The sequence below is a fragment of the Acromyrmex echinatior genome, chromosome 13, assembly GCF_024713525.1.
Source record: "Acromyrmex echinatior isolate Ae372 chromosome 13, ASM2471352v2, whole genome shotgun sequence".
In the NCBI taxonomy this organism is placed as follows: Eukaryota; Metazoa; Arthropoda; class Insecta; order Hymenoptera; family Formicidae; genus Acromyrmex; species Acromyrmex echinatior.
Genome location: NC_141864.1, coordinates 7,591,486 through 7,615,571, shown reverse-complemented (window position 1 = coordinate 7,615,571; position 24,086 = coordinate 7,591,486). Strand labels below are relative to the sequence as shown.

Sequence of the window (24,086 nt, the reverse complement as noted above, 5' to 3'; positions counted from 1 at the left end):
ACTGGCGGAGATAGGAGAACTCCCGCGCATTGGCTGATAGACTCGCGACACCTACGCTCTCACGAATTCTCAGCGATCCTCAAACTTTTCCGTAAATATTCTTGCTGTTTGCCGATCGCGACCGTAACTCCAAATATCAATTCTAAACTCAATCGTTTCATTTTAAAGACGATATAATTAGTGCACGCTACCGAATAAAGTATATAATATTATTTCTATATTTTCTAATATTTTAAAATTTCAAAAAAAAAAAAAACAAATTAAATAGAAGAAATAATAAATAAATTTTAACGTAAATTGCAGACTAATTAATTGATTTGATGACTCGAGCTGTTAATTTAAGTAGAAAAAAAATTGATGTTCCTCAAAGTATTAGATAAAAGATCAGCTATGATCTCGATAAACGCTCGGAAAACGTCATCGGACACCATATCCGAGGCTAGTTTCTCGTATCTATCGGAAAAAACGTGGACAGGAAGCTTCTCGAAGCGACGTGGAAGCACCCCTGCTTCCGTGGCAGCTAGCGGCAAAAGAGAGCGGCGAGCAAAGCGCCGAAGAGAGCGTGCGCGAGTGAAAGGGAAAAAGAACGACACAGAAAGGGAGGCGGAAGGGTGGAGAGAGAGAGGTCGCGGGAGGATGAGAGCAAAGAGCGGAGGGATGAGCTTGGTCTCATCTTGCCTCCACAAAGCGGCGCCGCATCAGATAGCATTTGTTTTAAATATATGGATCGGGGGGTATGGGCCCAGGACGCGCGATGGCTGGAAGGGATGCCACGAGAAAAAGAGAAAGGGAGCAGATACAATACCCCATATCCTACGCAAGGACCACCCCGCCCGACGCGAACGTACGACAAAGAGAGGAGGAGAGAAAGAATAGCTGGGAACGGAGGGCAAAAGCAAGACGAAAAGAGAGCTCCACGGTATACGACACAACTCGTTTCCTCGGTATTCCCCAGTTTCGGGAGCCAATACCCAACCTCCCCCCCCTCCCCTCCCCCTCCCCCACCGAATCTACCGAACGAGTCTGCTCTCCGTCCGACCTCCTCTATCCTCCCTGCGGCCAGATATCGGCTTCCCAATAACCTAACCGACTGCTGCGCGCCGACTACCAGCGGTATCCGTGTCCTGGTTTCCTTCCAAAACCTCTCCGAATATCCTGCGATCCTTACGTGAAAAGAAGTAGGAAGGAAGAGGAGATTTGTTAAGAATTACTTATACTTGAATATGTCAACGTAGCAAAGAAAAAAAAATAAAGAAAAACAAAATTAATTAATCGACTAATTGAAACTAGTTTGAAAGAACTTGATTAGAAATAATTAATGTAACTATGAAAAATGAAACTTGATTGATTGAATATATTGTAATAGCTTTTACAATTTGTGGATCATTTTTCTTCCCTTCACTTTCGAGACAAAAAAGCAGGCTCCAATATCCTTGAAAAGTTTCAACGTTGAAACGATTGTAAAACTACTTATTGGTTACAATAGAGTTAACAATGCACATATTTCGTGGCAAGATCCGAACCCCTCCCGCGCGCGTCAAGGCCTTCTGAAATGGTCATAAACGCATTATGGACAGAAGGGAAAACCACGAACCTTTTACAAGAAAGACCTAACCCAAGATTGTCAGCGCATTTCAAACAGACTCGAAGGACATCGAAAAGATGTAATAAATGGTCAATGACGAATACCTACGTAATTGAAAATGCCTTACCTAGTAGGACACGATAGTTTTTCGAGGATGCAGACAAACTTTAAATGATACTGTTTTATTATCATTCCGTTAGTGAAGATGTATTATTTATTTCTACATTGAAATGGTTTTATAATATTTTTGGTTTTATAATGGTTTTAAAATATTTAAATATTTAGCTAGGTACAGATTTAAAAATAATTTTGTTTGGAGAGAGAGACCATCAAAATAATTATATGGGACCCTCAAGCTCGGTGCTAGAATGTTGAAACTTTTTGCAGCATTATAATCATTACATAATTATTATGTTGTATACTTACGTTTTAATGGTTCACAACAAAATTATTCTCAGATCTGATATTACATCTATCTAAATCTTTTTATTAGACAGTTAATCGTGTTTTCCGTGTAACAATACGATATAATATCGACTTATATCATAACACAATTAAATCTAGTAATATTATTAATTTAAGCTTAGAACAGTCATACGTCATATACATAAAATATACATAAAAGAAATTTAATCATTAATCAATAATTATATATGAATTTTGCGTATTTCATGATATTTCGAGAAAACGATGTACGCGAAATTTTCCATCTACAAATGACAACAATACGACAAACGACATTCGTCCGGTGGCATTCCTTCGTTCCGATAGAATCACGATAGCTGAAGCCCGATACACGCAGCACGAGTGAGATGCGAGAAACGGCATGGCGGGGAGGTGAGAGGGGAGAAAGGCAGGCACTTTGTCAGGGGTCAGGGGTCACTCGAATTTCACACGTGGATTAACTCTCCGGCGAGTGGAGTGCGCTTTACCTCCTTCCTCCTCGTCCTCCGGCTTCCTCTCGTTCCTTCCTCGTCCACGCTTCTATCACCGCCTCCCCGCGGAAAGCCTTGCTACGCGAATTCCGAGATCCACCCTGTGCAGCCGCTAATGAACGCCCGCGAGCTGCGACAACCACCATCCCACCACCCCTCTCACAGCCCGCCACCCACCCCACGGCAATATCGTACACGGGAGTGCATGACAACGAGCACCTGGCCGATGAAGTCGGGGACGCTCTCTAGGGGGGAGGGAGGAGGAGGTGGGGTTCAGCCGGGGTGTGATATTCGCGCGGTGATCGTATTAAATCTCCTTCGAGCCGTGCTTTTCACCTTGCCGCTCACGCCCGCCGGCTGCGTCGTCCATCGGTCTCGTAATTTAACCTGACTTCAAATAAAACCATCGGACGGGTATTCGTAGTCCCCGATCCAATTTAGAAGTCGGAGAACGATCATCGCGGGATTCTGACGAAATATTTGAACTACTGATCTGATAAAAATTTACACAATATCAGAAAACCTGTTTATTAGCCGTTGAGAATTTATATAATTTATCTATTGAGATTTTATGTCGTTCTTGTAAGATTTTATGTAATTTCTTGCTAAAAAGATGTTTGTGCTTTCAGATAATTTCTTTTTTACTAACCAATTTTTCTCAAAAAGAAATAAATACGCAGACATATTTTTTACACTCAAATTTTGTCTTTAATGGAAGAAAATTTAATGTAAACAACTTTAAAACTGGAGGTAAATGAAAATGTAAAAGAGTAGTTGCAAAAAAGTATTATTAGAAGTTCAAAGATATTTCTGGTATATATGAATTGATGCTTTTAGTAATAAAAACAAATCAATTATATACATATATCTGTATAAAATTTAGTTTGAATTATAAACATTGGCCAGATCACATAAAATCGAAATATCTAAAAAATATTGCATAAATTTGTAACGAAAAGAAGAATTTAACAGGTCCAAAATGTTTCAATAATATATACCTGGCAAAGAAAGTTCCTCTATCTTGTATTATTATAATATAAGCAACATTCTTTTGTGAAAGCAAATAACGGACACCATAGATCCGGTCAAAAAATAGTTCGACGAACTGCAGTAAATGATACGCTCGCTTAAAGTAACCGAAAATCACGTCGAGTCTTTTTTTTGCAAAGTCGAATAAAATTTACGGTCCTCTTGGAAAAACGTTTTCTCGTTTGTGAAGAAAGGCTTTCGGTCGCGGTGCCGTTAATTTTTTCGGCCTCTTTTTCCAGGCGTTGTTTTTGCGTAAATTTTTACCGTTTGCACGTACCGTACCGAAATATTATTTTTTTACATGGACGTCAGCGAGTAAAAATAGCAAAGTACATTTTACGAGCGCTGGCTTACTCTGCCACGCAGTGAGATTCTTTATGAATTTAGCGAAGTTGCTTTCCCGGGACCATTTGCCGTATGGCAATTCGTTTTCTAGGTTTTAACTTTAAGGGTTAAGTTGCAGCGGTCCAGTCGATATCGGTGTATCCATATAATTTTTATTGCTCCTTTCCGTTTCTTTTTTTTTTTTCACTTTCTTCGATGAAACGAAAGGAATAACTTTATTACAAAGAAAGGGTTAACGGCATAAAGCCAATTTTATTGCTCATAGACATTTCTGTTGCTCCAAAAATGAAAAGAATATGCTCAAAAATTTGTAACCTTTCACAGTTCTATGATTCTTCTGGGAAAGGACTGAGAAAAGCATAATTTTTTTTATATTATATGGGTCAATTCATATACAACAGAAAAAGCATTTCTCACCGTTTTCTTTTGTCCTTTCTTTAGCCTTGTTCAAGGATATTATCTTCAAGGTTTCTGCTGACAAGTTGAATAGAAACATGAAAGAATAAATCTTTCCATTATTCACTTATGTATATATACCTATATTTTCAATCAATCCGAAATAAAAAATTTTTAATATTTATGATGTGATTTATGAATAAAAATATTTATAAGACACGTAAAGTTGAAAGTATCATGTTATCAATTTAAAAAATAGAATGCTATTTTTCAACAAAATGATCAAATATATTTAAAAAGTAATTCACTTAAAAAAAGATATAATATTGTAAACAGAAATTAAAAATTAAAGATATAATATTATAAATTTTTGCAATAGACACAGTAAAAGAACTTGGTAAAATTTGTAAAGATACCATTTTTTTCTTTAAAACTATTCTTTTGCGTAAAAAAAATTGCACAGAAAAGAAACGATGATAAAATTAACGTCGTCCTAGAATATGCTATGACTTTTTTCTGCTTTTAGATGTTAACAGTGGCCACGAGGTCAAAAAACGGTGTATCAGAAGTGGGAAAATCCCGTTTCGTGCAATTCTCGACCGGGACTCTCATCTTCGACTATTTTTAACAACGGTGTCGGTATATTTTTATAGGACATACCATTTTTTTCCGTCTCTCTATTTCAGCTACGCAACACCCAGGTTTTTTACGTGTTTATGCCTTTGGGTAGGCATGCCGCGTTAATTTTTAACCGAAACACTATGATTTTTTTTTTTAGGCTTAGTCTTGCCAAATCGAGGACATTTTTTTTAACGGCGTGTGAAGATAGTAAAGGAATAAACTTCTAAATAGATTTTTTAGGAACCGGAGTAACTGAATGTGTAACATTGTTTCCCCACAATAAGCAATAAAAAGATTAATTCGATACGCTGTACAATCATGCAATGGACGAATAAATTCCGTTTTTCCTCTACAACATGTTGCAAAAAAAGTTTTCTAGTACTTATTCCTTCTAAAGATTTCAAAAGAAAATCACATTAAATAAGTTTCGGAATAAGATTGAGCTCTCGAGATTAAACAATAAATATATATTAATAGACAGGCAATTGAGAGCAAAAATTAAGACGCAGTAATTAAAGCGTTGTACACAATGTATTTCAAAGACCTTACAACAAATAAGATGAACTCGGACGTTTTGAGCCATCCTCAGCAATGTCCAAATAACATTAAACATTATTCATGATAAAATCCAAGTCCGCAGTTAGGGGAGCCTCCTCAAATCTTGGACAGGGAAAGATATTTTGGAAAAGACTTGTGTATGAAATACTCCACATTAATTCGCAAGAGTATAATTTGAATTTAAAATCTGACACTGAGTTCCTACACTATATGCTTATGTGAACATTGTAAACAAGATGTGATCTATGATGGGGATCTATCACTGAGCCGAAACGTCCGATTTCATCATATTTATTGTAAGATCTTTGAAATATATTGTTAACATACGCTTTAATTTGATTTGAAAGTATATTATAATTTTTATATGATTTATTATCCTACAGCACAAAACTTGCAACAATATTGCTACATTTGCAATGTTACTGCAATATTACTAGAACTTTGCAATTTTACCGCAACACCGCTGGAATAATCTGTGCAATATGAGATGTAAATCTTGAATAAATCACATCACTCAGTCCAAGAAGGTATAATTCGAGAAGTGACAGCGACCCCGATTTTAAATCGAGAAATAATCTCCTCTAATGCGCATTTTAAGATTCACGGCGTGATGCATGTTGCATCGCGCCGGCAGCTGTCAGTAGTCGACGTTAACCTCTTCGAGGCCAGCACGCTGCCGACCAAAGTCAAACATGCTGTATCGGCCCTAATGCTCCCATTTAAAGCGGAGATATCGTACGTGCGAGTTAACGATGCGTTTCAACCAAACCAGAGATACAAACGTACGTATAGAGCGCATAAACGCATGTCGCGCTTGTAAGCTCGAATTTTTATCTACTAAAGAAAACACTTATATTGTTCCCCTATTTTAAAAGTGAGAGACAACTAAAAAAATTAAATCTTTCGAAAAAAAAAGGGGAAAAGTTATTTTACAATTAACAGAAAATTAATGATTAATTAAATAATAGACATCAACAAAAAGAATGTACATGCAATGTACTCTTAAAAACATGAGCAAATGTTATTTTTATCATTTTTTCACAACCCTTTAAAACCATCCATTTTATTTGTGACGATTTTTTAACATCCTATAAAATCATAATAAATCCGGAATAAAAGTGATATAATTGAAATATTATCAACAATTTATGTACGTTTCCTCGATCAGCTAAAATGACTAAATTGAAAATAAAACAAACTTTCTTCTTCAAACTTTGATCATGAAAATCGTCTTAAATGTTCTCTGTAGAAAATACCTTTTTATTTACAAAAACGGCACAACTCAAAATGTATCATTCTTATACAAAATATTATAATCTCTTTAAAAACCTTAACGACACAAGTGTTATTTGGCGATGGATGGACTGTCAAGTTAATTTACTTTGGTGATTAATAGAGTAATCTTTCATGCAACACCTCAAAAAATCACACTTCTTTAGTTATGCCAGTTTCGAAGTAAGAAAACAATGTTTTTTTCCATTAAAAAAATAAACATTTCATACGTAACAAAGAAAGATATACGTATAAATATAAATTTGTTCAGTGTGCCTTGTTATACAGTAACAGAGTACAGACTTTAAAGTGCATGAATTTCATTTCAATATTGTGAATGCTAAATGCAATTAAAAGGACACATCGAGCCTCTGGATGGTAGTTTCTCGCATCGGCTTTTTCGACTACCGTTTTGCAAAAAAATCTCGCACCTAATGCACGCTTTAGAATACACCACGCAACGCGCGTTAACTTCTTTCCCAATCTCCTCTCTTTCACTCTTTCCCTCTCGCTCGCTCCCATCACGGGGGTCTACCGCCATCCAAATTCAAACATCCCTTCTTCCCGCTCGCGCTCTTATACACACGTGCGATCCGGAGCGCGCGCACGGTTGCGAGCGGTATGCGTGAAAGGGCTCGTGGCTGCACAAAGAGTGTGGCCAGGTCGGTCCACGGTGTATTGGTGACTTAATTCGGTGTGAATATATGCAAGCCCCGCCGAACCAATCTCTACCCCTACTCCATCGGTCGCGCTCGGAGCATACACGTAGAGTACCGGCCGACCGGTCGGCTAATTTCAATACCTCCCTGCCACCCTCACGTCCACCATCAAATACATTCGTGTATGTACGCGGGTCTCTCTGAGCCCCAAGCCACCTCGCGTTCTGTACGTGCACGGGATGCGAGTGTCAGTGTGTGTGTGTGCGTGTATGTGTGTGTGTTACGAGCGCGACAGAAACGAGGCTTGCGTGCGTGTCGGGGTGGATTGTTTCGCACGTGACGTGCGTGTGCGCGTACAACGACACGGATGTATTTGACGCCGGAGGGATATATAGAGAGGCCGGCAGAGAGGCGGGAAGGGCGCTGGACGGAAAAAAGGGATGCGTTTCTACACAACAGGAAGCACGATGTAGCATATACACGAGCGAGAATGGGATTTCAGAAGACACAGCGTTGCGCGTGATATCCTCCAATTAATATCCTCTCGCCTTAATGCTCGGCTTCGTCCTAGCTGTCGCAACGTCGACAAGATTTTCTCTCCCTTTCGTGTCGCCGATTGACGGCATGAGGTAATTTAATTACGCAGAGCCACCTTTTAGATCTTTATTTCTTTTCACATTTCAAAATTAGCAATGACTGCGTTCAGCAGGAAATGCAGCTTTGCAATTGTGTGAGATTCTTTAATATGTTAATTCTTTATCGATTCTTACCCTTAGCTCCTCATTTTTTTTTCTCTTTCATGAATCTAAATGTATACAAACCAATATTTAAAAAAATCTTACGATGATAATAACTCGAAAATCGCTTTAAGTTATGTTGTTTTTAAAGGAGCGATATTATTGTGGAATTTACTCATTGCATAACTACTTTTTCTGCTGAACGCAGTCAATCAATTTTATTTCAGCAAGATTATTCACACAATACAAGAGAATAAGTGAGAGAATAAGATTGGTGCAATCTAATCCTATGAAATGTCTAAAAAAGAAAAATCGTCTATTTTCTTCAACACATGCATTCTTCTTCAACAAGTAATTCCAAGCGCAATAATCTGGAAATGAGATCGTGTGAAAACGATATGTTGAAATCTCACATATCACGGACTGATGACATTATTAAGATGTCAGCTGAATAAAAAGGCGGTTAATTTTGTTGATTTCTATACAATGTGTCACAACATATAATAATGTACACACAATTTAAAAGTTTAATTTAAACACAATTAACTGAAGAAGTTTAAGATCTATGTCCTAGAAAAGGAAAAAATTATTTTTTACCTTAACTGAAAATTACTGACTAATCAAATAAAATATCAGCAAAAATAATATTCTTAATATAAAGAGAAAAATGTCATTTATATGATTTTCGTTCACACCTAAAAAAACTACTTCTTTTTAGTTGTAATAATTTTAATAATTTTTTTTAAATCACATTGTTTAATTGTGATTTTGATGATTTTTGATGAAATTAAATTATTTCACTTTTAAGGTAATATTTACTTCATTCATGATAATAACATGAAAATCGCTTTAAGTTGTGTCATTTTTCAAATGAAGCAGTGATATTGTCATGGAATCTACTTATCATTAAAAACTTCCACTTTAAATGTCTTATTTCCAAAGAAAGAAATTTCTCTCTCTCTCTCCTCTCCCTCGTTTCCATTGACTATCTAAAAAAGGGAGATCAAAAAGAACCGCCAGCCACGATCGACGACGCTTTTCCGCAGGAACTGCCCGAGCAATCACGCGTAATCACGGCTCGCATTATAAAACTGTCCCCGAGGGAGAGTTCTCATACTCGACACTATGTGGTGATTGAGGGTAGGAAAGGAAAGAGAGAGGTCGAAAAGCGGAAATGCGGGGTACGATTGGCGGAAGGTTAGATCGCGCGACGGTTCCTCCGTTGGAGATTTCACCATCTCGAAGGGGTCCAGAATGTGCCTGCATCGTACATGAACGCGACGTAACGACGTATGGTGATGGCGAGGCACGTTGTCCGAGACAATAGCACCCCATGTGGGGACGCGGCGAGAGGGGATTGGGAACGTAAACTGGACGGTACGTATCTTTACGGGCCATAAAGGCTAGCCCTCGTTACGGAGGGACTCGTACCGCACCCGTGGCCACTAAGGCGCCGCACCACGAACCCTCTGTGTCGCCTTTAACTCTCTCTTTCTCTCTCTCTATCTCTCTCTCTCTCTCTCTCTCTCTCATTCTTCGCTCCCTGTATCTCTCTCGCTCGTTCCGGTTAGCTCCATCTTCCACGCCGATCGCCCTACGACCCTCTCTCGTTTCCCACTTAACCCTTGATTCATCCGCAGTATTCTAGATATCGTGCAGAAATAACTTTGCAGAAAATAACTTTGAAGGAAGAGTAGAATGTATTTTCTATAAAAAGAGGAAGATCTACTGAAGAGAGGACACATTGCATACGTTCTTAAAATAATGTGAAAAACTATTCGTAAATTTTCTCACCAATACAATATAATTTAATCTAATTAATCATTGGAAAAAGTCTAAGATAAGATTTAAGATTAGGTCGAAGTATGACATGTATATTTAAATGGAAAAAGGAAAGGGATTATGTTACTTTTACTGAAATTAAGTCGTTATATTCGTAACATAACTACTTTTTGTATAAGTTTGTTAGCCACAGAGTTAATACCAATTATGCTATAGATAAAAAAAAGTTCTTCGGGTATACAAAACGAACGTAATTTACGAAAAACTGAAGAGGGAAAAAAGATTGCAGTTATGGAATATCATTAACACTATAATATATAGTATAACTTTATACATCAGATACATGCACACATTTCGTTACCAAATTTAGTTCAATTATGTCATTTGAAAGCCACATTCAAGATCTTCAAGCTAGACTGAAATTAAAAATAAAACATAATACTTCTCAGAATTACGTAAAGAGTACACGCTGTCTGCTACCTACAAAATTGAAATGCAGCTTTTACGACAACGCAGTAAACACTAATGACTGACCTTGTTATAACATCTAAGCAGATTGTGAACAAGTAATTTTAACGGTCGCCCCGAAAATGCAGTGCAAATTACTACCAAGATATCATGATACTCCACAACCTTTCACCTATTTCATAATAATAATTGCTCCAATTTAAAAAATGGTAATCTTGAAATACTTGAAATACTTTCGAACCTTCTAATGCTATCATTTTAATGAGACAGTTTACTATTGTAACTATTGTAACATTAAGACGGTTAAATTGATTTACTGAATAAAAGGAATTACACATTGAAACGCAAAGGGGGCCTTGTGGCCGCAATATAATGAAGATGTCTCGTCATGGTATACGGGTTTTTTTCCCCATGCCATAGGCCCCATTCGCCTGGTGGCGGACCGCGGGGGTCGAACATAAATGATGTCGCGACCGCCATTGTACCGTCGGCAAAATTGAAACCCCATATGAAATCGGCGAAGCTCTCGAGAAACTACCCGAGCCTTTCATTCGCTCGACTTTAAATAGCTCTGACGCATAATTGGGCCCTGGACCTATTGAAAGAGGTTCTCGCGAGATTCATTCCCCATACTGTGCCTGACTGTGCCTCGAATACTTGCGTGATCAATGGAACCGAACAAAGACATATGTTGCAATGTGCGTACAAGAATCTCCATTTTGTTGTGTTCAGCATCATCAGATATGATCGACACTAAGAGTGTTTTCCAGTAAGAGTCACAGATGACACAGTATAACACAATGAATCATTACATTTTTGTTGTTTGCTAATGTTAAACTAAGATGACATGATCGCTGTATCACACTGTGTCGTTTGCTGGAAAGCACCATAATATTACTAAAAATTGTATCGAAACAAAAGTATAAAATTTGAAGAATGATAATATTCACAAAAACCTTCTTCTATCCTTTGCTCGATTAAGCTTTGCAAACAGAGACGGTTTGCAATTGATAATCGTTGTCCCCTCCATAGGGACAAAAGTCAAACTTGCAAGGTAAAGAACTGGCTTCGAGCAAACTCGTATAACGACACGTAATTCTGCACACGAAAGCAATAGCGACCTCGTAGAGTGCCAAAATATTGAGGGGCAGCTCCTCCATGATACTCGCCAAGAAAGAATGTCGAGGAGGAGGGCGATAAATAGTAGGCTAACCTCATTTTTCATGTGGCCCATAAAAATCGTCGTCCATGTATGGTCGGCCTGAATGGGGGCCCCCAAATCTTTCAGCGAGTCCCAAAGAAGAGATGTCGGCGGCCTTCATTGGCGGGCGCGGAAGCGTGACATTATATTTATGTTGTCACCCCGTATGTCAAAAAGAACGACGTTGCTACCAACATACTCGTGAGAGCGAGAAGGAGAGGAAGGAGCGGGATAAAGAATCGCGACATCGTCAAGGGGCCCGTTTGGGTCTTGTCTGCAAACATTGCCGTTGGCGCATCCCGATCGCTACTCATGCCGCGAGGACAACAATGCATTATTCTTTCGATACCTGTATACCGAAGCTGGCTGTCGTAAAACCATCGAATCGAATCGTGAAGAAAGCGATGGAACGCTTCCTTTTATTGGACCTTCTACATTTGGCGATAGGAAAGTCAGACTTGGACATGAATGAATTGGTCAAAGTCGCCTGTATTATATAATATTAAAAAATTTCACTGTATGTAATTTTTGGAAAGAATTTTGAACGTAAGTGTGTAAAATGAATTATCAATTATTTTGTATGAATCACGTAGTGCACGAATCTCGAAGTCGCGAAAGAAAGAACGTAAGCTAACGCAATAAGAGACTGCGTTTAGAAGACAAAGTCTCAGAGCTCAGTGATGCTCTGTATTAATATGATTGGTTCTTGCCTTCAATTCTTTGCGGGATGTAAATGTATACAATCGTAATAAAGATGCATTTAACGCTCATTGTGCGGCTTTGTCTTTTTAACGCAGCGAATACAACCGATTTAGAGTACACATCATTAGACTGCTAAGATAAATGGCAGGCTCTCTAAGCTGGAATCTCAAGCGATAAAACGGAAAAATCGCAGGGGGCCTTTCCGGCTCGCGTTACACGCGCGTGCCCCTGTTGTTGCAACTGTCGTGTTCGAAACACGTGTTGGCTCCACGACACTCTCGAAAATGTCTGCGAATCATCAACGTAAGATCTCGCGCCGACATCCGGCCTTTTAAGCGATATGTCGCCGGCCACTTATGGTGACCTACGATCTGTCGACGGCTCTATTTCTTTTTCTTTCAATAAAGAAAGACTTATTTGCGGTAACAAAAAAGAAATTTCTCGTGCGTGTGACGATAAATTTAGTGGTCTTTTAATATTAAATTATTAATATTACTATCTTCAAAAACAAAGTTTTTACTCTTCTATTCTACTTATACATAATTTTATAAATCTCTATGCTCTCTATTGCCATTAACTTTTATTTTAATATGTATCACTTAAATTGTATATAAACAATAAAAAAAGCTTCATACTATCACATTAATTTTTTTAAATATATTGTAAAAAAATATTTATATTCCTTCTATAATTATATATTACAAATTTACATTATTACATAAAAAATTCAAAGTGAAATTTTTTTTAATTAAAAGGTGGTGGAACTTTTTGAAAAATTATATGTATCCTTTTTCAGTGTCCTACATAAACATCTATTAATTGTTGAAAAACAACAATTGATCAAAATTTATTTTTCAGTGTTATCAAGATTTCTAATAATATTCTAATAATTTCCATAACTGATCTTCTGTAAAATATTTTAATTAAACAAATATCGATGTTAAATTCATCGAAATAACTGTGCTCGAAAGAAAATTTTGTACAATAATTCTAGAATTCTGTCGTGTATACTTATCCAGTATCTAGATACGAGACACGTCATGTATACATATCGAATAAAATCTGACGCGAGTCTTTCAGTCAAATAGGAATACTGGCATCATCCGATAACCGAAACGTACGAAAGGCCGTGACGAATTACTCGAAGCTGGTCGAAAAGCCCGAAGAACAATCAATATCTGTCGTTCGTAACTGGCATAAGTCGTACGTGCTCGCGAACGTTATAGAGGCGGGCAACGCGTGCCAGTTTCCATCGGGAGTGACGGTAACAGCTGTTGCACGTCCATTTCGGAGCTTTCTCCGTGGAAACTCCACGGGGGAAAGAGAAGGAGAAAGATAGAGAGCAAGAGAGAATGAGTGAGAGAGAAATAGAAAGAGAGAGAGAGAGAGAGGGAAAGAGAGAGGATATTGGCGGCGGTGATCGTCGCGTAAACACAACCTAAAAGCAGTAGATCACCCGGTTCCTCCTCGCACGTTTCTGAACACGCACGGATAACTATACGCTACCTTGAAACACCGCGCCCGATCGATTTACGCCAGTCAGACAGGAAAGAAGCAAACGAGCCGAGACAACGAGTCGATACTGAAGAATACACGTCGATCGCGAACGGGTTTGTCGTCGCGTGTCTTAATAAAGTTAAATTCCGAAGAAATTTCGCGGCAAAAAACTCCGATGGATTTCACTTCCTGCGAAACGCAAAGTAATAATAACATTACCGATATTTCTATACAGCACAGAAACTTGCTGCAACGTTTGCAATAACTATGTTTAATGGATAAAACAGCTTGCAACTATTGTAAGATTCTTTAATGTGATTGATTCTTGTTCTTAGTTCCTCGTTGGATCTAAATGTGTAACCAATCGTATTTTTTCTGCTGAACGCAATCGAATATTGCTAGAATATTGCAATGTTGTTGCAATATTTTGCGACTTAGTTTTCTTCACTCAAGATAGGACTATTTCTTTAGGTCTATTTCTTTAGGTAAAGTACAATCAGCGTGAAGAGACTGAAGAGACTCTGCTGCGTTCAGCAAAATAAACATTCTACCGAAGGCGGCTATTGTTAGACAGGAAATTATAACAATGACGTAACGTTATTTGTGTTTGAAACAAAATTCTGAAGAACCCTGTTTTTGCGAAATTCAATAAAAAGTGCGATTTACTAAATTACACATTCGATTTTCATTCTATACGTAAAAAGTCCCTTTTTACTGCCTGTTCTCGGATTTGTAGACTGGAATTCGTGTTAACCGCCGATAATTGGTCTTAAACGTAGTTCATAGGGAGAGATACTGGATCCGGTTTGCGACATCATTGCTCGTTGTGCTCTTTTTTGCGGGAGTCTTCTCTAACGCGCGCTTGTCAGCGAGTTTTTTCGCGAGTTTTTCAATCGAAAAGCACGTGTCCGTTATTAAGAGCTAGATTGCAACCTGGGCCGATGCTTGCTCGACACATCTCACTCGGAAGTTTTTTCCGTTGTTTTTTTTTTTTTTTTTTTTTTTTTTAATGTTTCTCTCGGCCGTCGGCGAGCCACAGGGATTTTACAGTCCTAATAAAAATCCCACAAAAGGAAAATTCTGCTCGTTCGGTATACATAGTGTGTGTGCGCGCGCGCGCGCGCTTGCCTTTTTAACCCGAAAATCCCATAAAAATTAAAAGCATGGTTTGCCATTGTCGGCAGTACCAGAGAACCATTGTCCCACGCGGCTCCCTCGTTTCCTTTCGTGCATCCATACTATTCCTCTCCTTCCCTTTTTTTTTGCACCAAAAAAAAATCAAACCTCAGCGGTAAAGATGCGGACTTGATGAACAGCTTCGAAAAAAATTCAAAACGTCATGCGTATAGAAAGATGTGGCCAAGCGATATGAACAAAAGAACGTGCGAGAGAAGTCTTCTTTCGGGATTTTTTTTTTTTTGCAGCAACCGTAAAAAACGAAAGCAATCGTCAGTCGGCATTGTAACTCTGTAAATCGTCGCTCGGTCATATATCACTCGGTTAAAAAATAATATTCTCCGTGTGGTATATATCTGCGCTTTTTGCGTCGCCCACCGTCGCCTCCACTGCCGGCCGCCGCCGTTTCGCGCCATCTCGTCGATATCCTTTTTCTTTTGGGGAGACACGATCCGCCCCGTGGTGCGACACTTGAAATTCTAATTCGCGCATATTTACTGTCTAACAGAGTAGAGATATTTCACCGCGCGCGTCCTAATGAAACTGCCTCGATATACGCTTCGCACCGTTTTTGCGGCGCTTCGCAACGCTCCGAAGACGGACTGCGCGAGGAAATACGGCGCGATTGCAGACTGGCGTAAATTAGTCACTGCCGTGGACTCTCGCAATTCCAATCGATACGAATTTTTCTGTTGGTAACGAACGATTGGAGAAAGTAAACGCGGCAGATCGTGGGAAAGGAAGCGAAAGATAAAAGGTCCACAGGCCTCTCACCTCCCGTTATATAGTTTCACAAATCGGCGGCTCTCTTAGGCTCTCCAGGCATAAAAAAAATCGACCATTCATTCGAGGCAATCGATAAAATCTGGTCGTTGTCGAGAACGCGAGATCCTATCATAACGTAGCTTTTACAGCGACAGATACGGCGGATGTCCGCCGTATCGCTTTTACCACCCGGATGCTTGCATCGCGAATACGCGCGAGAAATGAAACAGATTCGAAGGATTTTTAGTTAAGGATGTATTACACGTGTTTTTTTTTGTTTCAGAGAATGAAAAAAATTACAGATTTTTCTAATATCGTACTTGAATCGTGATGCAAAAAGTTTGGCGGCGAATTAAAACCTCGATGAAAAATTATTTCAGTAAGTAAATACGTTTTAAAAAATAATTAATAAATGAGATAATTTGTACTTAAACTATAAAAATTGTATTGTTGAATGTATATAAATATTGACTTTATTAAACTATTTCGTACGCATGTAACATTCATTTTTATATAGAAATTATAAATTTTCAATTTCAGTTATTTTTTTACCGAGACTATACACAGACACCTGATACATCCTTAATGCGCTATTCTTGTAACAACCACTTTTTCTGCAAAGGGAGTAAAACGCACGAATATAATTTCAATCGACCTCAGTGACCACGGCGAACGAATCGCTCCAGCTATGCGTGTCCGATAACCCTCCCTATCTTTATCCCAATGGTTTGCACGCGAGATAAGCAGAAAAAAACCTACGCAACTGTGTAATTACCCTGCGTAATTCTGGAGCCGGACCGACGCGAAATTCGGTAGTCCGCGATGGTTGTGTGCGGCGATCGTCGAAAAGGAAAGAGACCGGCCATTCATGCGCGTACGCGATAAAATCTGAGAGCTGCGCTGAAAGCGCGCCAGATCGTATCGGCCAGTAATGCGATCCCCCAGCAACATAATGGTGCAAAACCCGGCCCATTGTTGTCGACCGGGGTGCATTTGGTGCACAGGATGTGCTCCCGATTTTCTCGGGTGTCGTATAATGTGGCTTACGCCTAGCGGGGGGATGATAGGAAGGGGAATAATGCAGCGAGATCCAGTGAGTTAGGATACCAAGAGAGAGAAAGAGCAAGAGAGAAGAGAGGTGATCGTAGCGACCAGGCGGATAAATATTTTATAGATAGATTTTTTTATGTGTGATATTGTATATCCGTAAACCTATCCTTGTATAGAATTATAAAAGAATCTATTTTCCACAAATAATTTAATTCAAATAATACGATTTTTTATAAAGGCATAATTCTGATGAAACTTGATAAAGTAATTTTTAAGAACAAATAAAAATGAGTTTCAGAAGATACAAGTTCTTATTTTTTATTTTTAAATATCAATTACATCTATTTTTAACATTATAATTCATAGTAATTTAAAATATAATAACCAAGGCATAGAATATTCCAGCATTATTGCAGCAACGTTGGAATGTTCCATGCTGTCTGGAAATTATTCTAAGTACGTAAATTCATATAGCAATTGTTTAATATTTTTATTTTATCCAATATATTATTTTAAACGTAATTTAAAATTATTTAATCTTTCGAAAAAAAAATTAAAATGTAAAATTAAGTTTATATTCCAAAATTTACTGTCAATACCGAAAATGTATAATGCATGTAATGTAAACTATAGATTTTCAGCGCTGATCAAGAATTTTGAAACACACGCCTAAGAGATGATAAGAGTGTCACATAAAAATCATCAGAAACGATTTTATGTCGCAATATATTATCGATCGCTCATCAAACTTTTTTATTAAGAAATATAAATAAAAATTAGGCTTTTTAATTTCCTATCACACTCTATCTATATATCATATCAAGTACATACATAAATCTTAATTATTATTCCTATTCTTTTTATTTCTTTTTTAACTTCTTCCACTTTTTCTCAAATTTATTGCACCATGATTCGTAAAAACATGTATCTATAAGAGTAAATGATGCTTAAATGCAGGGTTAGGAAATGCCTTTACTGTTTTCGTTACTTTTTTTTGGTCATTATTTTTTCTGACTGTAATGGTAACGATAATGTCGTTATTACATTTTTACAATAACAGGTCAACCGTTACTTTCATTACGGGTTACTTTTATCGTTACTTTCAATCCCTTATTATCTTTATAACTATTCAGTAGATCATATTATGTATACTTGGCTGAAAATATTTTATAATAGAAATTTGAATATCAAAAAATGTTTTGTTACTTAATTTTTTAGACTGCATTTCGATAATCACTGCAGCCAATACTGAAAATCCGTACTATATACGTAATGTGAATTATAAATTTTCAGTATGTGAAATGCATTCTTAATGACATTCATATTTTGAAAAAAACAATGTTTAATAAAACAATGTTTAATAAAAATTTGTAATAAAATCTGCGTTTATAAATCACAATTTAATTTCTCAAAGATAAGCACATTAAAAAATAAAAATATTAATGTAAAGAATTATCGAAAATTTATTAAATTTAAATTTAATATAAAGAAAAACTTAGAATATATAGTCACTAGTTTAAAATTTTAAGTTTTAACATTGATTTCACAATTAATATTGATTATTAACATGATGTAATTTTTTAATATAATATTTTACTTTAATAAAAAAGTAACAAATAACGAATCGTTCTAAGATAATAATAATTCATTCACTTTTATTAAACTAATGTTACCAATTCTGTTTAAATGTGTGTCCACAGTTGGGATCCATCTAATTATAAGTCCAAGTGAGCCTTAAACAGCTTAAATGAGGACTACGGAGCAATCATTCCTGTCGAATCGTCAAAACGATGAAAACGCACGTAGCACAGCGAAGTGGCGCCATCGGTAACGAAACATGAAAATACAAACATCTCGCGATAGGTAACGAAACCGCCCAGCTATGTCATGTGCGACTCCAGAGATCTATTTTACCGATCATTTTCTATCTACGACAGTTAAGGAAGTTTCCGAAGTACTCATGTGCACAACAATCATTTTTTAGTAAACGAACAATCGCGACGAATTATATTTGCTACTTATCTATCATCGGTTACGCAGCGAGGTTAAGCGCTTAAATTACGATTCGTAAAGAACAACGAATTTGTCAAAATACGACAACAGGCATTACGTGATATCAGTTTACTTTGAAAAAAAATACAGATAATTAACCCTTCGCCTGCATCATAGATTTTTTAAGGAGCAGTCAAAATTTCAACACTCAAAGTTTCCGTTTATATTTTGCTATAAAAAATGATCTATGTAATAATCAATATGATATCCGAGTTCAAAAATGTTTAGAATATAAAGTGGAAATGTAAAACAATAAAAATTGTTTTTCCGATTTTTCGCAACAACTGATTTATAATGTAATTAGTGGGCGATCCACGGTGTAGATGACGCAACGTTATGATAGTGAAAAACAGCGATGCAAACGGAGAGTGAAAGATACAAGTACGTAATAAATAAGTTTACTCACCGGTCGTTGTGGCGTCGTTGTCCGAAACACCAATCGCAGCTTCCAAGAATTTCTCCATTTTCTCCGATCTCGTTCAGACATTCCCGTCCGCTTGCGCGATCCGTCCGAGACGTAAACAAAACACACACCAGAGAATCCTGACATCTTTATTCACTTCACAAAGTCTCGATCGTAGAAGTCACTTCCGAAATCCGCTCCGATTTTGAATGACGCGACGCGGCACAAATGCGACGTAAATGCGCAATTCGCGAAATAAATACGTCTAGGCTACAATTAATTTATTGACAAATGCAAGCGTATTAATTGAACAAAGAGATTCTCGGATCTCTCTATGCTATAGTCAATTATTCAACGGGCTTTGAAAATTTGTCGTAATTATTATCGAATTTTATTGAATTTTTTCAGCGAACAATTCATAACTATCATCGCATTTAGAGTATTTAGACGAAAAACACTCGAAAAACACAACGCGAAAGCAAATCAAGTAATACGTATTGCGACGATTGTTTGGGTAGTTACCGATTCGAAGCGGAGCGCAGGAATTCGAACGTATTTTCGGCAGTTTGGCACGTACGCGATGTAACCTTTCGTCACGAAAACGCATTTGCTCGCTGCGAAGTAAACAACACGTCACGAGGATTGCCCGCTTTTGTTCGATACTCACAGTGATTCCCAAACGTCTTCGACACTTATTCGCACACGAAATTCGATCACGACGAGAGAGACCGCCGAGAATAATGACGAGTGCGACGATAAACGACGTGACTTACGCACGAGAGAAAGACGCGAACTAATATGGCCGCGCATGCGCAGCGCGCAGTATAGTACCGTTAACGTTAACATTTCATTTTTGAAATTTAACACTTATTACGACTTAAATTTGACTTGGAAGAAGTCGCACGGTCTGCCGTTTTACATACAACGCTGTTTTATGTGGTAAGTAATATGTAATTACTAATTACTGAGCGATACTGTGGTAAAAAGAACGAAAATCCAGAATTATATTATTATATTATATCATAGTACAGTAAAACCAAGTTATATGTATCAAGTAAAGTACAAGTTAAGTTATAACCTAGCATTTAGTTATAATATCCCACTCAATAATATAACGGGTGTTGTATTAATTATATTGTTGAGTGGGGAATTAGTTGAATGAATTACCATGTTAGCATTAATATTTGATTTTTTTTCTAATGCTTATTTAAATTGATTCAAAGAAATCGTATATATATATATATATATATATATATATATATTTTACCATTACATCTCACACACACAAAACGGTATGATTTCTTTGAGTCAATTTAATATAATATAAAATAAAAATATAATTCTTGATTTTTTTTCTTTACCGTAACGTCGCTGAATAATTAGTAGATTATATATATATATTAGGTGCGCAACTAAGTTCTCGCTGTTATTTTGATAAAAATTGCATCAAAATAACAGCGAGAACTTAGTTGCGCACCTAATATATATATATACATATATATATATATATAATCTACACTAATAATCCAGCGACGTTAAGGTAAAGAAAAAAAATCAAGAATTATATTTTTATTTTATATTATATTAAATAGCAAATAGTAAATATTACGGTTAGTTGTAATTTTCACAATTGCAATTTGTGTGTTATATTATTAAATGGGAAATTATTACAACTAACAAGTACGTTACATGTAACTTGGTGTTTTACTAGGATATAATTCCTGAACTTTATAAATATTATAAACTATTTTAAAAAATTGATTAATATTGATAAAATTACCTTAACATGTGTTTTTTTCTGTTCGAAAAAATGAAGGAATTTAAAGTTAAATTATACAATTAATTCTAAATTATTTTTAATGTTTACAAAAATGTGTAAAATATGTAATACAATAGATATTGGATCTTTTATACGTACTTTAAAAAATTGTTGAATTCAACGTACTATAAAACGAATAAAGCTAATTACAAATAAATATTATAATTACAAGCAATGCTTTTAATACCGTGAAATGTAATGAATATAAAATTTATAAAAATGTAGTTTATTTCGATGTATTTTAAACGGACGAATAAAATGTATTATTTAATTTATTTCGCTTTACTTTTTATGTAAGATAATGAAAAAGTTTTGAAAAATTAGAACAATTTATATTATATACAGATAAATTATTTTGATGACTGGAATATTATTGTAAGATTTAAAATTTATAGCATTGAAAAAAGTTTTTGTCAATAATAATCAAATTATGAGAAGAGCTATTTAATAAAAGAGATTTTGTCGTTTTTAATCTCGATTTACAAGTTACAACACCTTTATGGGATAGTTTTTACTTGAATGCTTCCATTTAATACTTCAGTCAATTTACGCTTTGCAATGCAAACCAAACGAACGAGAGACCAAGCTCATACTTTAAAGCTCGCGCAGCCAAATAGGATTCGAACGCGAGAGAGAGAGGTGGAGCAAATCTCACGTCTGTGTATTATCATCCTTTTGATGTCCTTCTCAAAGCTGGACCTTGTCGAGCTTACATTCCCTGTTGTTGTAAGTACAGGGAGGTAGAAGCTATAAATTTTGATAACCGAGTAGACCCGTCGCTTATTAATTGTTATCATTCTTATTCACTTAAATGCACTATTATATCTATAACATCTATATCACAAAAATAATGAAATTCTATTTACAAATGCAAAAAATTGTGCGATGAACTTTTAAAAAAATAAAGATCGAAATAATTTAAAAAATAAGTAAAAATTTATTATAGATGCAAGCATACATACCATCTTCTCCGATAATGACTTAAAAATCATGTTTTAAAATGTATCAAATTAATAACAAATTAAAACATTAAATATATATATTTTAATGTTTATTAATCTCTTCTGTGTATTAATCTCATGTAATTAACAAGTCACATTTCTTGATCAGTTTACTAAAAAATATAATTTTTAAAATAGTGATCGAAGGAAACAAATGACGTGGCAGATAGCATTGCCGCTTTTCAAAGTTATATGAAACTAGAGTGCCATCCCTGTATCATTGGAATCTGGAGCGTACTGGACAATACAGGGAGACAGTCGCAGCGGGGCTTTATTAAGCTTATTAACGGAACATACAAGGGTGGACATATCTACCTCGCAGTGGTTGGGGAAAATATAACCGCCGAGAGGGACGTGAGGATGGAAGGTAACGGTGGCGGGAAAGCTGTATTTCAACTCGTTAAATCGTGGTGCATTCGAGACCTCTATTTGTCGTATCTAATATCATAATGTCTTTCTTTCTCTTTTACTTTTTCCAGTTTTACTGTCTCTGCCAGTTATCTTTCAAACGACACGGTGGAATAAAGTGAAAGAGAAGCGTTCTCGAGAACAACCTTAATTAAGCAGTGATATTTCACGGTAAGATAATGTTATTTCGAACAACTGATATATTTCGTAATTGTTTTTCTATATATATAAAATCAAAATGTATCAATAATTGATACATCCTGACAAAATAAGCTTTATTTTATAAATTTTATAAGTGTAAATGCCTTCTCTTATACACAGTAAATCAACGAATAATTTCATATTTAGAATTATAAATATTGATTTTAATGCAGCATATTTATTTATTTTAAGGCAACCTGTTTAAGAAATTTGAGTTGTTCCTCCTCGTAGATACATTTATTGAGACAAAACAATTTTGCTGAAATATTCAAATAGATCTGAAAATACAATAATTTTATTGGCTGGACTAATAAAATTATTATGTAAGACGGTCACATGATGAACAATGGTGCAAAAAATTTTGACATTAAGTTGCAATCAACTTAAGCGTTGTACATAATTATTTTTATCGTCTAACGCGTGAAATTATTTTAAAATCTTATTTAGCTAAATTTTTAGATTTTTTTCGCAACCGTGAACATGTTCAATCGTTATTCCGTGAACATGTTTGTATTTTAAAAAAATTTATATATAATACAGTATGTATTTTTATACAGCAACCCTCGTCTTTCCGACAAATTTTCTTCTCAACTCTCCCGCCCTCGTTTTATCGCGTGTTCTGCGTAAAAGGATTATTAACTGCACGCTTCGTAGCTGAATTAACGAAAGACGAATTGTATTGGAAACGGGAAAGAACGAAAAGAGTCATTCCGTATGGTCACGAACAGATCACATATTTTTTTGTTTCTAATAATAATTCTTTCTGAAATCACGATACATTTGTCATTAGGCCATTATAACTCCAAGTTGTCTAGCTACAAAATGGTTTCAGTGCATTTTATTATATGTATTGAAACTTGTGTTAAATTGCAAACTTCTTTCCGTGTTTTCTTTTAAGCTGATCTACGCGGAAACTTTACATTTGTAATAAAGTTAGCTGCTATGCAAAAATATACATACGCGTGTAAGAACCAAGGGAGATGAAGGTTCAAATATGTAAGGGTCGCGGCGGATTTAGTGGTAAGCTGACGGAGCAGGAACGATCCTCGTCTAATCGTATCCCTAGTCCTGATTTAGGACGGGATTTTAATTACGAAGGGTCAGTAAGTGCGGCTGTCCACTTGGCACAAGTATTCCTCCCTTATTTATAGTTCATTAGCTCGGCTTTCGCGTAGAAGGCAAATTAACTTATGCCTAACGATACGCCGTCTTTATCTACCGAAAAGATGAGAATTTCTCTTTCGCCTTTAAATCTTGCAATGTAAAAGAAGCAAACACACTTTCTAAAACATATATCCTTTGAGATTTTATAATGTCTTTAATTTTTACTATAATTAAACTATAATATTATATAAAACGTTTTTTATAAAAACATAACATTTTTTAAAAATTAAATTATAATGAAAAAATTTATTTATCGATAA

The 24,086-nt window shown here is 36.1% G+C and overlaps 1 protein-coding gene and 1 long non-coding RNA gene across 2 annotated transcripts in view; one reads left to right on the top strand and one right to left on the bottom strand.

The window, feature by feature from the left end:
• The window catches only part of LOC105148693 (uncharacterized), a 101,185-nt gene extending 81,257 nt beyond the window's left edge, over positions 1-19,928 (bottom strand). Inside the window, exon 1 of the mRNA XM_011060558.2 lies at positions 19,237-19,928. The gene's annotated coding sequence lies outside the window, so the exon portion shown is untranslated. The remainder of the gene's footprint in view (positions 1-19,236) is intronic.
• A 129-nt stretch (positions 19,929-20,057) lies between these two features.
• On the top strand, positions 20,058-23,018 carry LOC105148690 (uncharacterized). Its single transcript, XR_846490.2, has 4 exons — positions 20,058-20,172; positions 22,192-22,420; positions 22,533-22,632; positions 22,855-23,018. It is a non-coding gene; the product is annotated as an uncharacterized LOC105148690 (long non-coding RNA).
• Positions 23,019-24,086: the final 1,068 nt, after the last annotated feature.